Raw genomic sequence first — 16,334 nt, forward strand, 5'->3', positions numbered from 1 at the left:
CAAAAGAGTGACTTTCAAAGATTCCCTCCAACATGGATATAATTCTGGAGGAGATTAGGTCTTTGAGGTCTTTTCCGAATAAAGTAAATACCTCCAGTAATTTTCTGAACATTTTATAGGTTTGATATAGGATTTGAAGGGATGGAACAAGAAACAAGAAGCTTAGAGAATGTTGTCTTGAGAGTATACAGGCATCATGGAAATGAATAAGGGACTATGTGTAGTCCGTTCTCTCCTTTACATGGCAGATAATTTTTTGTTGACATTTTTACTATTTTTTGAATGGCCGCCACCGAAAGGGAGAAGGGACTACAAGGGGCTACATGTAGCCCCTTCTCCCTTTCCATGGCGGCCATTTTCTTTGTTTACTTTTTTTAATTGATTTTGAATGGCTGTCATGGAAAGGGAAAACAGACTCCTTTTTTGCAGCATTTTAGAACAGAAAAACTATTCTTTTAGTACCCCGGTCTTGCAGGGCGGAGTACTAACAGCAATAAGCCCCAAGACGTGGGTCTGTCACTACCAGATTCGGCAATGATCCCATGGCTAGGGGCTTATTTCTTCATTAACTTGTGTAGGGCCGATGGCTAATCTAATGCCAGCAGCTTCGTTTATACATCTTTGTAGCCCATCGAAACGAGTAATCTCAGAAACGGCACCAGCCACTTTCTTCTTGGAAAACAATACCATGGGCAGAAAAAAAGAAAGTGCTCTCTAGATTCATGGCACCCCATTCCGCAATTGCACATTCCATGTAGTTTCCATGGATGCTAACAAACGTCTCAAGATCGCATTATTTAACTGTAACATATTCAAACGCAGTCTTGTGACATAAGACTGTAATTTGCCACTGATATAAAAACAAGATAATTGACATCGTAGTGGGGATCTTGGAAATAGAGAGAAGATGACTAGGAAAAGGAAAATAGCCTTCAAAATAATTTGATGTAATTAGATGTGTATTACATTTAACTTGTAACATGCTAAACTAAGCAGAGTGCACTGCTTGTGGGTGGTGTTGATCAATATCAATGAAAAAAACAAGTTAGGTAGCAAAAAGAAAGGGGAAATTATTTAACAACATGAATCTTAAGCAATTTCTGGAATTAGAAAAAGGAGGAATTTACCTTAAGAGGCAGAATTCCACAGACGAGGACCTAAGAGAGAGAAACGCCTATCACCACTGGTGCTGCAACAAGCTATAGGCACAACTATCAGGCATTGGATAGCGGATCACAAACTATGGGCAAGGTGATAGAGTTGTATTCATTCCAACAGGTAGCAGATCGCCAAAAGATGGATACACTTTAAAACCAGGCAAAGAATTTTAAATGTAATCCTCTGTTTAGCAGGCAGCCTATAAAAGGAAATACTATAGTGTGAAGTAGAGGCAGATTTTGGCATGCAGAAACTGAGGGCCCAATTCATGGAAACGTGTGCAGAAATCCTGCAGGGGACACGCCCTGAGAAGGACACTGCACAAGCCTGCCCGCAGGTAAAAAATGCACGACCCCCATATTTATGATATTTACTGCGTAAAGTAACAGTATTCGCAAGTCGTGCCTTGACACGCCCACACACAAAGCAAAAACAGCCAGGACAGCTACCTGGGCATGCTCCCCGAGCGTGAATACACACACCCTTCAAACATTGAATGGGGTCCCCTATAAGGAGGGCTGCATTTCGGGCACCCTGCACAGGATCCCACGTAAACGTATCCGGCAACGTGACAACCTGCGTAAGAAAAATCATAACTCAGTGGAAATCCCCAAAAATCTGTGTGCAAACCCTAGTAAACCATCCCTGCACCCCACTACAATGCGTACGCACACCACTAAGTTGGACCAGAATCCCGGTTGCATACATGCACCCCGGAATCCGACAAGCAAACCCACCTCTGCGCTGCCATTCCTATGCACAAGTGTACTTACGCCTGCCTTTGGGTGGCAGATACTATGAAGGAATTGCGTGGACATTTCCCAGGCGAGAGGTTGCACAATAGTATCCATGAATAAGTCTCGTGCCGTGCAATTTTGGGCATGCAAGAGACTGCCTACAGGCCGTCCCACGGAACTCCCACTTTTTTGCAAGTTCTTCCCCATTTCTGGCGTTCCGCCTCTTCCCAGCCCTCTGCGCAAGCCACGCCCATACTCTGCATGGAGTCTCGCACAAGGTCCTTGCTGGCTCGCAGAGATGTGCTGAGACTGTGCGAACTCCAAGCAAGTCCTGGAAAAGTACTGCGCATTCGATTCCATGAATCGACAAATGCAGATTTGCGTACAGTTTGGCATGCAAGTATCTTTTTTTCTGTGCAAATAATTCCATGAATCAGGCCCTGAGTCTGACTGCTGCGTTTTGAGCATTTTTTCTTCGGGACAATTGAATTTGAGAGAAGCCTGCTAAAAGAGCATTAGCATAATCCAATTTGGTTTACTCCAAGGACCAACTACTGCCCGATAATCAGCTACAGAACATGCAATACATTTAAAGAGGCACATTGTAAGATGGTGGAACGACCGTAGGCTAGTGAGTTTCCCTTGGCAGGTGGGGACTGAAGAAATCAACCCTGCATCAGTGGGTGTAAATAGCTGGTAATGGTCCACCAGCCTGAGCCCAAACAGGGCCCAGCAAAGCAAGGGCTTCAGCAAGGGTTACAGGGCCATTACCAGCCATATACACCCCCCTCCCCGATGTGTGGGTGATTGCTATTCACACCCTGAGGTCCCATCTGAGGGGCAATTTATTTTTCTTTACATGAGATGGGCCCGGCATATTTTTACTCAAAACAAATTTATTGTGAAAGAAAATAACATTGCCACCACCATAGTAAATAGAAAAGGAAGTCCCTTTTCTATTGAAAATGGTGGGTGCCATCCTCTTGTTTTTTTGGTTTTTTTTCACTGGTGATAGGGCTTGTGCATGCACGAAGACCGCCTCCAGTTTAAATAAAAAATATATGTTTGCACTCCAGACGGGAGCCTGTGGTGCGAATAGTTTTATTTAGTTATGTTTTGTTTTAACAGAGTTTGGCTTTGTGCATATTGCGCAAGTCCTAGCTCCAATAAGAAAATCCAAGATGCATGCCATAGTAATTCTATGGTGGCCGAGGACAGAGCCGAGCGCAAGAGCGGTTCAGCAGGTAAGTGAGTAGGAAGGGAGAGGGGTAGGGGATGGATGCGGGATGTCTTGGAGGAAAGACTACATGTAGTTCCTTCTCCCCTTTCATGACAGCCATTTTCTATGTTTACGATGGCCACCAAGGAAAGAGAAAATGGACTCTATCCGCAGTGGGCATTTTTTTTACATGTTTTTTTTTTCCAGCTGCAAAATGCAACGTGTCTCGCAGCCAGAAAAAAATAACCATTAGTACCCCGGTCTAATGGGCCGGGATACTAATGGCAATAAGCCCCAAGCCTGTGGGCCATTACCACATAAGATGCTACACTCGGGCCTGTAACTATGGGCCCCAGGGGCATTACGTCATGGAGTAATGGCCTGTAGGCTCGGGCTTATTGCCTGATTAACGAATGTCCCATTGTCCTACAATTTCCAGATGCACTAAGTTACAATTGCATTTTTAAATATTTTGTTTCTTGTGCCCATCACTGAGAGTGAGAGAAATGATCCCCTGGATGACAAATATGTCTGGTTCTTGATTCTTTGAAAGTTCCTTCCTGCTGTCCTGTGATGGTGTCATGCATCAGCCCTGGAAGTACTGGCATAAATGGAAATACACCTAATATGGTGGCCTATGTTCCATTGTGACGGTCTATGCTATTTTCAAGATGGCCGCTGGAGAGTATTTATGTCCATTTCTCTTGTGAACCGGTGCGTTGTATCATCTTTTTATCCATACGCTGCTAGTTTCTTTTTTCAGTGACTTGCTTACTTTTTCCCCTTTGTAGCCGTCCTGTTGGATGTTCTGTTTGTTCCTGTTCCTGTCTTCCGACACACTTGGGATCTTCCTCCAGTCTGAAGTTAACAATTTCTGGGATCTTTCTCTTGCTTAGTTACCAGTCTAGTTACTTTCGTTTTCTTACTATTTTCCCTGGTACCTTTGCTGGTCATTCTTCTTCCGCTATTGTTTCAACTTCTTGACTTTCCTATTCTTTGGGTTCCGATATTTCTATCCATCGGGGTACTGCTTCTAATTACTACGGTTTCTCTATTGGGCTAATCGGAGCTGTTGTACTAGATCTATTCTATACTTTCATCTAATAGTCTTTTCTCTCTGCATCTTCCGTTGTTTACACTCTTTGCCTTGCCAGATTCTTTGGCCCCTCCTTCTGCTCGTGTTCCATCTGTTACATTTTCGTTTCTTTTCAGCTTTAGCCTTCTATCTTTTCTTCTTTCTTTTATCTTTCTACTGCTTACCTTTTTTTCTCGCAAGCCGTTTAGTAGCAGAATTTTTCTATAGGTTCTGACATGCTACTGCTGCACAGAACTACATCCTTATAACAGCACGTCTCATCCTCTGGTCCGCGCTGATTGGACCTTTGGCACAGTGCACAGTTTCATAACTCCTTCTGGACAATACCACAGTCTGTTCATTGAACCTGAAGAGGACCTATCTGATTCTCTGTTACTCCACCACGCCGCCAAAAGGAAAGGAGTGGACTGAAATCTGTTCACCCAGGGTTTTTTCTGCCAAGGGCCTTTTCCCGAAAAAGGGCTTGCTCCTCGGCGGTCCCCTAGACCTTGGTCTCAATCCGGTCAACGTGGCCACCAAGGGAGCTCGTCAATATTTGCATCACAAGAAGGAGAAAAAAGGCAAGGAAGTTAAGACCACGAGACGGAAGAAGAGTTCAAAAACCCCAGAGAGCTCACGTGAAGATACTGGTGAGGAGGAGTTGGGGGAGACACCAGCTAGCTCTGACAGTTGGCTTTCATTGAACATAAACTAAGAGAGGGAGAGATGCTATCAACCAACCTGCCAAGAGAAGTCAAGGTGCTAGGGAGGATGTGTTTTGGTCAAGCAACACCAGATGATTAGAAGGATGCCTTTGTTATTCTTGAGCATTCCTTTTCGTTGGCATATATGGGAAGGTGAAGGAGTGTTCCAGTTGTTCTAAATTGAATTCTTAGCTATGGGCCTTGCTTGATTCTGATGATTCATTGTCCACTGGAATTGTAAATATGAAATATGGATGGTTAGTGAATGTGATGTTTTGTTACTCGTTGGTCTGTAGTGGGAAAGGGATTTCCATAGATACTCAATATTAACACCATTATACAGCTTGTGTCAGTGATGGGAAATTCCACTGGCCAATGCAATCTCTAAACACCTTTCTGGAGCTGTTGAAAACCGTTTCCAACCAGTCACATAAGGTACCTGTCGTTTTCCTCCCATAGAAGGGAGGTGTGTCGCTCAGGTGGGGGATGAAGACATCAGAAATGGATACACCCAGACGCAGAGACTTGAGGCAAATATATAGAAGAGAGAGAACCATGCAGGAGCAGAATGCAGGTGGTCTGTTGCCAGTTGTACTGCTGAGCAGAATGCAAACACAAATCAAAGATAGCTGTCGACCAAAATTTAGCTTGGTGACTCAAGATCTCGGTCCATCCAGGACCAGCTCTCCTTAGTCTGTAGCTTGGCTTGACAAACCATATTAAGCATTAACGTAGCCACGTGTGTCATCTGTTGTCCTATTTCTGCCAAAGGAGTGATTGAACCTAGGATTGAGCTCATGGAGGTGAAGCTAGGTTGGAAGAAACAAGAAGAACATATGCTTAAAGGTGCTGATATATAAGATTTATTTCCATGACAATACTTAAGACAGGCTAAATGCAGCCCCAGATAGGGTTCCAGATGCGGTCTCTATATGAAGTTCAGATGCAGACATAGAACAGTGAGGCATGGTGTATGATAGTTAGAAAGTAACAACAGGTCTTACAAATTCTTGGAATAGGGAACCTGCTATAGGTCAAGAGATTTTAGAGACGTAGGTGCAACCAAGGACACAGATGAAGACAGGTAGAAATAAGAGTATGTCAGTCTGATATAGATGGCAGAATATTTGCTGTGGGCTGAGACAAATTGATTCTGGGGAAAAGCTAGCTGATTGCAGTAAAAACTGAAAGAACATCAGAGAATGTACAATGAAACTACACAAATATGGACTAGAAGTGCATGTCGTCTTCACAAATTCTGAAGCGTTGAATAGAGAGGACAATAGCATATGTTGTAGCGTTCGTCAATGTGCTTATTTCAGTGCAACAGGGGTAGGTCCCAGGCCATAACTAGGTGGTTTGAGCCATGCATGTAGCGTTTTGGTCAGAAACAGAAGGATTTGATTGCATTTCAGTTATGTGCAAGATGTTCAAGAGATGCGTATGCCAGAATGGAGAGCACAGGTAAAATGGAATAGATGGTTTGTGCATTAAAGGTTTTGGTGGGCCTGGTTGTATATGCCTTTAGAGAGATGCAAAGGCTTAAACAGATTCTTTATTGACAACATTCATAAATTCAAAGGTCACATTGATGCCTCAAAGCCAGACAGATCCCCACTAGCCATCCCTCACCGGGCACTGCCCTCCTGAACAGACTTCACCCTCCTCTCACCCAAGGATCTCTCAGATACACTTGCTAAACACAAACCTACTACGTACACTGACAACTTACTCCCAGAATCCCTCATTAAACAATTAAACAATTCACTGGCCCAGCACTTAACGCACTCCTATGTATTGTGAATGCCTCGCTCAGTAAAGGTGCATTCCCAGACATGTTGAAGACGGGTCTCATACCATGACTTCTCAAAAAAAACCCTGCTGAACACAGAGGACCTAGCCAACTACAGACCTATAACGAGCCTCCCATTCATCGGGAAGTGTATCGATAAAGTCTTGTGACCCAACTGCTTGCCAAAATCACCCAGCTTGACCTCCAAGATTACCAGTCTGGCTGCAGCCCCAAATCCAGCACTGGGACTGCAACCATCCAAGTGGTGAACGATGCACTCAGAATCATGGACACTTGGGACTTGTGTCTCCAGGTCTGCTTAGATCTCGCAGCTGCCTTCAACACAGTTGATCATAACATTCTCCTCTCCCTCCTCGCCGACAGGATCAGCTTTTCCGGAACTGTCCTAAAATGAGTTGCATCATACTTATTCGTTAGGCATCAGGTGTAAAAGATGGGCTCATTGAGATCCAACCGTCATGTGTGGGGTTCCCGAAGGTTCCATTCTCTCCCCAATCATCTGCAATCTATACATGGAACCCTTGGGAACTCTTCTAAATGACCTAACATAGCCATCTGTTAGAACACTGATGAAACTCAACTGTGCCTTAAGGGCAGTGGCCCCCAGAACATTGCTTGCCTCTGTGAGTGCATGGCTTTGTTCCAAATATAGATCTGAAACGCTTACCTTAAAATGAACCTGACCAATACCTAATTTGTCCTCTTCAGTCCCATCAAACAACAATGCATGCAACAATGACTGGATAGCATGTTGTTGGAAGAATTCACCCCTCAGCTGTGAAACGCAGCCAAATCCCTGGGCTTCATTGTTGACAGTAGCCTTTCCTTCCAAAAGCACATAGCCAAAAAGGCACAAGCTTCATGACTACAAATCCACACACTCTGCAAAATAAACCCTTTATTCCCTGGAATGAATTCCCTACAGTGATCCAAGTCCTCATTATCTCACACATCTATAGGGGAAAGGCCTTTCTTACTGGTCTTCCAGCCACACACATGGCCTTCCTCAATGTAAGCACATCAAGCTGGACCCTGCCTCATTACAGGTGCACACAACTCTGACTGCATCCTTCCATCAATGCGCATTCATCACTGGCTCTGCCTCCCCACCATGATCATATTCAAAACTGCATGTATCACCTACACAGCAGGCTCAAACAGAATACCAACATATTTGACAGATAAACACCACACCTCTGGAGGCTCTCGCACCTCACATAGCAAAACTATCAAAAGGTGGGAGTCAAAGCTAGCCCGCACGATGGAGTCCTTCTCCTGACATGTCCCGACCATCTGGAACTCAATCCTGGTAGAGGCTGGAAATGCCCCTACCATCCTCCAGATCCGTAAAACACTAAAGACATGGCTCTTCCAACAATACCTGCCAGAGGAATAAAAATCCATCTCTAGCCCACCAACAGTACTGCCTTACTGTATAAAATGCCAAGCCCAATTCTGGCTCAATCCTGTTGTAAAGCGCACCGCTGTTCTTGAGCTACGTTTGCGCTATAAGCAATACAAATAAAATAAAAATACATTTGCACCTACAGTGGTTTGAAAAAGGCAATGAAAATTGTTAGCCTCATATCTCAAAACTAGAAAAGATATGACAAGAATGGTGGCAATGCAAGGTACTAAGAATTAGAGGACTTTAGATGACAGGAGTAATGCTAGGGAATGTTCTGAATTTTATAAATATATCTTTATCCCATAGGCTAATAAGTCAGAATCGGGAAGTGTTGTTAACCCTAAGTGTGTTGGGTAGATCTGAGTCACCTCAAGGCACGTTGGGACAATTTGGAAATTGTCAAATTAGCCAAATGGTCAAGGGATTAAGTAAGGCATGGTACCAGGGTCGATAACCAAAAAATCGGATTGGAGATTTTGAATTCATTTTAACTGCAAGCTTTGCTGTGGGGAACTTTCCACATCACCAATTGTTGGCCTTTCTCTTCCCGTGAAGAAGGGTACAATTCAATCTTCAAATCAATGGACACTGAATTTCTCCGAAGAAACTATTGAAGATCTTATAAGAAAATCTAGTGCCTCAAGAGCAGCAGGCCCTGATGGCTTGTCGCCTACCTGTTAAAATTACAACCTCCCTCTTGGTCGATTATATTGAATAACATTTTCGAAATATCATTACAAAATGCACAATCCCTACTACTTGGTGCAAATCCTTTGTTGTACCCATTTTTAAGATGGAGATTGGTCATACAGACATAATTACAGGCCCATAGCGCTGGTTGATGCGCCGGGGAAAATCTTCGCCCGACTGGTTCTTTGCGATTTTAATGCATGGACTCAGGAACAACGACTACAATACCCCAATCAAACGGGCTTTGTAGTTGGCATGGGGACAACCATCAATTTATTTTGTATAAATCAGGCACATGCTCAGAGACAACCAATGTATTTTTCCTTTATTGACTTCCATTCTGCATTTGACTCGGTATCTCGTGTCACCTTGAGGTCAAAACTCATTAAAGCAGGTTATCCATCCACCTTGAGGGATATCATACATGCCTTACACTCAAACATGTCAGTTCAAGTCAGCTTGACAGCAGAGGGCCTGCTCTCAAATTCCATCTGTACATCTCGAGGACTGAAGCAGGGGTGTATACTTGCTTCATCCATTTTAAATTTTTTTATACATGACATTAAAAATGCATTTGAAAATTTGATTTCTGACTCTCCCAGACTGAATGGCATTCCGATTCGAGCTTTACTTTATGCTGACAATTTAGTTCTCATCTCTAAAACCCCAATCGGTTTGCAAAAATTGTTAGACTCATTATCAAATTATATTGATGAGAACCAACTAACTGTAAATCTGAAAAAAAAAAAAATCCTAGCATATATTCCTAAACTAACAGCCCCTAGCAAAATGTCTTGGTCATTGAAAAATGTACAGCTGGAAGTGGTTCCTCACTATACTTATTTGGGAATGATAATTGAGGGAGAGAAACATAATGGAACCCACCTATCGATTCTTGAGTGAAAGTTAACCACAGCCATATCTCAAAGATAATTGGCGAAAAATATGGAAAGTTTTCAATAACTCCGGCATTGACATAATACAATCAAAAAGTCACTGCAGGCTTATGATATGGTATGGAAACCAGAGAAATGTACCATCTACTTTCTTTAACAGAATAGACCCAATAAATTCTGGAGACAAATTTGACATCTTCAACAATGTATTCCAGTTGCGTGGCTTAGATATGAATTGGGATTGATTTCGCTCAACGCTTTATATCACTGGCGATTATGTGCCCTCCTCAGGAAATTCCTTATCTCAACTGACTTGAACAGCGTTCTTAAAGTACTTTCTAAATATGTATTTCTCTCGAACCACTCTTTTGTGAGGACCTGGAGAATGAGTATTTATCGAATTCTGATTCAAGCAAATGTTACTATTGAAGTCTTAATTAGGGATCCAGACCGAGCCAAATGTAAAATATACTTAGCAGACTGGATCGAGACAAGGAAAACATGCTTATTTTATAAACATTTTATAAATAATCCATTTGCTGTAAAAAGATTTCGGGTCATGGAGCCCTAACTGTGTAAGGCACCTAATCCATTTCTTAGATCTTCAATTTTGCGACTCAGGCTGAATCACTGGCCTACCCGAGATTTATTAGCTAAGTGGAAAATGATCATGCCAGACAAAAACTTCTGTCGATTTTGTCATGAGGAGACTTGCAAAGAAACATTACAGCATTTGATTACTCTTTGCCCGGCTCTCATTTCAGTCAGACAGAGGTTTTTCAGTAAGCATTATAACTATTTTGCAGAAATTAATCCAAACCACAGGTGGCCAGTGATTTTGTCAACTCCATCCATTAGTATTAGAATTGCGAATGTGATTTTTTTGATGGCACTAGCCCTGGAGAACACCGATGAATTAGACACAAAATGTATTTTCTCTTCACATGTGCAGGCGTAATTGAGCCGAAAATATTGGTTTGCCGTGATAATAATATTAATAATTTGGCATTTATATAGCGCTACTGAGCGCTGCTTATTATTACCCACAGTGTGTGGTGTTCATTTATCGACCTCAAGGATGAAAGGCTGAGTTTGGCCCCGCCGGGATTCGAACCTGCTAGGTTCTGCACGGGTGTCAAAGCGCTCGCTGTGCCACTTGACCGGCTGATATTGACAACTATCAGAATGTTTTGTTAAGAAAACTTGAAATCGTGGAAAACAGTAGGTTCTGATAGAAACTAGAAGCTACGAGTTCTATTCCATATGTACACGGTTCTTATGTTTTAGGTGACAATATGTAATCATGGTATTCAAATGATAAATATAAATGTATTTGGAACAATTTTATTAGCTGTTAATTGTAATTGTATGCTTTTTGTATTTTACATTTTGCAATTGAATGTATGAATTCAATGTCTTGTTTACTAAAAATATATTGTCAAAAGTTCAATGAACTAAAACACAATAAAATGTTTTTAAAAAGAACAGTACAATTCATGTACATATCAGCATTCGGACAGCCAGTCGGAGAAGTCCATGCAAAACAAGGTATATCCCATTAGCAAGGAAATTCAAGAAACCCCATGAAAGTTTGAATGTGAAAACTGGTTGGCAGCCAAAGGTTCAAAAGGAGGCGCCCATTCATTGGGCGCTGGGTAAAGTCCTATTTAGCCAGAAAGTATATGCCCATACTATGGCAAACAACTGAAGTTGAGCTTGCAAATGAGTCTCTCTAAGAGGGTAGTGCAAAACTGAAAAGAACAGAGCAAAGGTTCTTTCTAACTGCATCTTGCAGGACCAATCTGATAGGGAGGTTCTACTAGTGTCTGCAGACACTGAACTTCTGAACCAGTTGGGGGGAACTAAGTAACTGGTGCTGCCTCTTCCTAACCTGTCAGGCACAGTCGAGTCATCAGCCAAAAGAACCCTCAGCTTCCAGTGAAAGCATTGCCTAATCCATGCACAGACCTTACAAAAAAACGCAACAAGAGCACTGGACTAATGGAGTAATGGAACTGGACAGACCTCGAGGCCAACCAATATGGAAGCAACAAAGAACTTTGAACGAACATTTGGGTCTCTGTAAAGTTTTGTTCTATCTGGACTGCAATTTCTGGATTCAAACTGCACTTTCTGTTAACTGGAATTGTGACTTCTGCCTCCGAACAAGCTGCACCACATGACAGAATCAGCAGTTCACATTAGCTAAGATGAAGCACCTTCTCCAGGGCGCTCTTCCAGCGGCTGCTTGCCTTCAGATATCTTTCTTTGCCACTGAAGCTGTCGTTGCCCCACCTGACACCAGGTACTGCCACCCCTGACATTATACCTTGTAAGAACCAGACACGTTGAAAGCTAATGACCAGAATTACCAGAACATTTCAGGTTGGCCGGTTCCCCTGTATTCAGAGCCAATTAGAGAGGCGTCGAGATAACCTCAAAGTGTGGCTTTATATTCAACATTCGGCATATACTTCACATTACTACTACCACAACATCAGGATTAGAATCACTCGCAGCCTGTCAGAAGCCTGTGCAGTTCTCCTATTGATTTGAATATCAGACTAACTTGCGGCTGAGCAGTTACAGCTCACCCACTGTCCTTAGGGTACTAACAGGGAAATATAGGCCCGAAAGATCCATTTGACATTGTATATTGGCTGTGACCCAAACAGGTAAAATCCTGAATTTTGAAAAGACTCTTTCTAAACAAAGTCTACTTACCTTTAAACTTCACATCATTTACTTTACCTTTGTGTAATAGCGACACAGGACCCTGCAAGGGAAGATATAATTACAGACCAGCAGAGATCACCACAGGAAGGCCCACACCACTTGGAATCTGATACAACCACCACCACATAAACTACAGGACCCCACAAGAAGAGGCAGCCAATAGGAACCATCAAGGAATTACTACGGTGAACCCAATACAACACCCACCAAACGTAGTCCCGATCACTGATCTTGAGACACATACCACCAGGGCTAATCCCTGATAGGCAGGAATAGTCTGAGGCAGCAAGAGATCTTCCCTCCTGCCTTGGAATCAATTAACACCAGGGTTAGCCCACAACCACTAGAACACCCTACCCCAGAGATATGCCGGTATGCTGAATAGTCCAACCCAAGACAAGTCCCTCCGCCTATGCCACACACCAGGAAAGACAGATGCACAAGGAACAACCAAAAAAGAGCAAACTAAATGGAACAATCTCAGAGCACCACACCTGAAAATAGACATACACCAAAGGATGAAACAGCTCGCACAACAAAAATAAGCTGATTTGCTGAAAAAAGAGCAAAATTGTTCTACCTAAAACCCTGCATGTCAACCCACCACCCACTCGGACAGCCAAAGATACCAAAGAACCTCAAGCACATTAACAGGATAAAAGAACACCAAGGGGAGAACGTCGTGAAACACACAGAAACCAACCAGAAGGAAATGACACCACCATGCCATTCATCACCAAAAACTGGTGCAACCAAAAACACCATTAACATCCACAGAGAGACGACCACGAAGAAGACATCAACCTAATGCGGAACCTAACTGAGCTATTCAATGAAGAATCAGCTCCCACAGAGGGATAGGCATCCTATTTATCACTGGAAGCTGGCTAACCCATGACTATAAGGCCATAGTGCCTGACTGCATACCAAACAAATTCAATCTCAAACAAGCCAACAGAAAAGGAAAAAGAGGAGGAGCATACAAGGACCACCTAAAAATAACAACAGGCCAACCATTAAACATCACAAACTGCGAGTCGCTCATCATAAACCTAACCTCAGCCCCGCAAAAGAATATAACATTTATACTCAACTACAGGCCGCCTAACTATGACCCTACATTCATAGACACCTTTGTAGAAGCCATCACTAACATGGCCATTAGGCATGAACACCTGATCATTCAAGGAGACATCAACATCTGGTTCGAAGAAGAGATCATCAACTCACCCAAAACACTAACTAATCAACTAGCAACAATTAATCTAAGACAAATGTTGAAAGGCGCAATGCACACAGCAGGCACAACACTAGATGCCCCATACTCAACCACAATCCCCCAATTCAAACCCCACAACTGGGTCCTTCTTCTTCTCCAGTCCAACCTCAATGTTGTGTTTTACAACTGTACTATGAACACTGAAGAAAACAGTGAAATGCAATGCATGTAAATGGCCACTATTGGTTTCAGTCATTGTCCCCCACAGCATGCAACTTTATGCATCCTGCCATATCCAATCATCCGCCATTTGCACCTCTTAAACATCATGCCCAGGACTACAGCCACACAACCCCTCCCATTACCTGTGCAGACAGCTGCGCCTGCAGCAATTCATCCGTAACGCAGATCACGGCCGAGCAGGGCTTTGTGGCGGTTCAGGAATGGACACTCGTTTCCAAGCAGTCTACTCAAATAAACAAAAGTTATCCCGTGCACAAGATAGCTCAGTAAGATGTGACACTGGCGTGTTACATACTTCGGTTAGTTCAAATACCCAATAGGGGAGATGCCAATGAAAAACATCAATGGTCCCCTTAACTGCTGAAAATGGCAGATGTGCCCGAAATGTTGGAAGCACATACCCATTAGTTCCAGCCCACTTCAACCTCTAGGAAACATTACAGGTTGGTAGTGTGAAAACAGAGGAAGACACCAAGGAAGGTTATGCTTGCCTCCTGCACCGCCTTTATGACAATGTAAACATTCTAATTTCCATATTAAAACTTTGAAGGCAATGCATTCAAATGCACGAGTGCAAGCAACCATGAAAGCGGTGCACTCATACGGTATTCAAACAGTGGCTCTGGACACCAAGGGCCAGATTACAGAAATGTTGCACTAGTACAAGTGCAAGATGGCACGGTTTTAGCACTAGGGCCAAATTTGCCATATTTCTAAAAACACTGGGACACATTAGAAAACAATTGCATCATGACAAGTGCACTTTGGCATGGTATAAACCCCCAGGCAAAAAATGTCCTAGTGCAAGAAACATACATTTTCAAGTGTTTTTTCACCACGGCAAAGTGTGCCCTAGTGCTAATACCATTCCGTATTATCACTAGGGCAAACTTTGCCCTGGTGCAATAGTGCAGTGAAAATGTATCTTTGTTGACCTGGTGCGTATGCCATGCCATACTGCACATGTCAACAGTTTTCTAATATGTCCCAGTGCTTTTAGAAATAGGAAAAATGTTGTCCTAGTGTTAATACCGTGCAACTTTCCACTTGCACCAGTGCAAAATGTCTGTAATCTGGTCCCAGAGAACCTTCATAAGGTGGACATGGTCCCTAAAGGCTGGAAGTGCAGGGAAGAGAAAGGGGTCGTTGTGCGCATCGTATGGGCGTGCGCACGCATTCAAGGCTACTGTAGGGAAGTATGGACATGATGGACACGACAAGGAGAGCTCTATATAAAGCATTGAGCCTTCGTTGCGTGGGAAATGCCCAAAACGACACAAATTTAAAGATGGACAGTGACAGCACTGAGATGCGAGACGGCTGATGCCAAGGCCCTCGAAAAGGAATGCCCCACCCAATATATACTCGCAGAAGGAGGGGGAATTAGGCGGAGTAGCGTTCACCGAGGGTTGACATTTAGGTGAAAGGACAGGTGGAAACGGAATGAAGAGTCGCGGGAGAAGGGAGCTGGAGAACGCCCATTCTGGGGTAATTGAGAAAGGAGGCTGGTCAGTGCTTTAAGTGGGGTAAGAAATTGAGGGGGGGCTCGTTTGGGGGCGTGGCATCCACTGTGGGTGTGGCCTAAAAGTGCACAAACCATAGTAGGGTGCGCAAACAAATATATAAATGTATGTGAGCATTTATGTATTTGTATGCGTACTACTATCCCTACCAAAAAAATCTGGATTGAAAGTGGATTGCTACTGGATTTTCCCAAACATTTAAATCCTCTTTAAATCCTATTTAACTCCAGAAACTCCCATTGTACTGAGAGGATTGCTTTTGGCTTCTTTTTGGCTTCATGCACCCTGAAATATGTTAATTAGCAATCCTCAGTGGAATGCAATCCCAAAACAATCCAAGCAATCCAATCCACTAAAAATCCAAAAACAATCCAATCCCCAAACAATCCACTAAAAATCCAAAAACAATCCAATCCCCAAACAATCCACTAAAAATCCAAAAACAATCCAATCCCCAAACAATCCACTAAAAATCCAAAAACAATCCAATCCCCAAACAATCCACTAAAAATCCAAAAACAATCCAATCCCCAAACAATCCACTAAAAATCCAAAAAGAATCCAATCCCCAAACAATCCAGCAAAAATCCCAAAACAATGCAATCCCCAAACAATCCTATAAAAATCCTAAAGCAGTGCCATCCCTAAATAAATACAAAAGCAACGGATTACATCTGGCTTCCTTTTGGCTAAATGTACCCTCGTAGAGATCCAAAAGCAATGCAATGCAATCCCCAAATAAACCTTTTGAAATCCAAAAGCAATTAATGTAGTCACCAAATAATACTTTACAAATCAAAACAACAAAGCAATCCCAAAAATATTCTTTAACAATATAGGCATTGTTTCGGTTTATGAGCTGGAAATAAATTTAGGAGTTTTAACAAAAATAATGTTTACTATAATCCTGAAA

The 16,334-nt window shown here is 42.8% G+C and overlaps 1 protein-coding gene across 1 annotated transcript in view; it reads left to right on the forward strand.

The window, feature by feature from the left end:
* The window catches only part of LOC138521051 (hepatocyte nuclear factor 4-beta-like), a 395,333-nt gene that overhangs the window by 224,044 nt on the left and 154,955 nt on the right, over positions 1-16,334 (forward strand). The window lies entirely within an intron of this gene.

This window comes from Ambystoma mexicanum, chromosome 1q, assembly GCF_040938575.1.
Source record: "Ambystoma mexicanum isolate Mex_15411 chromosome 1q, UKY_AmexF1_1, whole genome shotgun sequence".
Lineage (NCBI taxonomy): Eukaryota > Metazoa > Chordata > Amphibia > Caudata > Ambystomatidae > Ambystoma > Ambystoma mexicanum.